Source organism: Gavialis gangeticus, unplaced genomic scaffold, assembly GCF_001723915.1.
Source record: "Gavialis gangeticus isolate Ggan-Ray unplaced genomic scaffold, GavGan_comp1, whole genome shotgun sequence".
NCBI classification, from domain to species: Eukaryota; Metazoa; Chordata; order Crocodylia; family Gavialidae; genus Gavialis; species Gavialis gangeticus.
In genome coordinates, this window is record NW_017729025.1 from 8,066,671 (window position 1) to 8,066,889 (window position 219).

Genomic DNA, 219 nt, shown 5'->3' on the forward strand with positions numbered 1-219 from the left:
ATACTGAATTCATATCTTTTTAATTGTTTTACTACAGCCTGTTCTCAGCCTCCAACTACTTTCTTCTTAGTCATTTCTACTTATGTAAATATTCTACTTCATTTTTTATTAAAAGCTACTCTTTAATACACTAGTTGATTTCATCATTCTTCATTAAAAAGGTGAAATATTCAGAATTTAAGATTTAAAATTTCCCTTTTCATTTGTATATGACTTGAA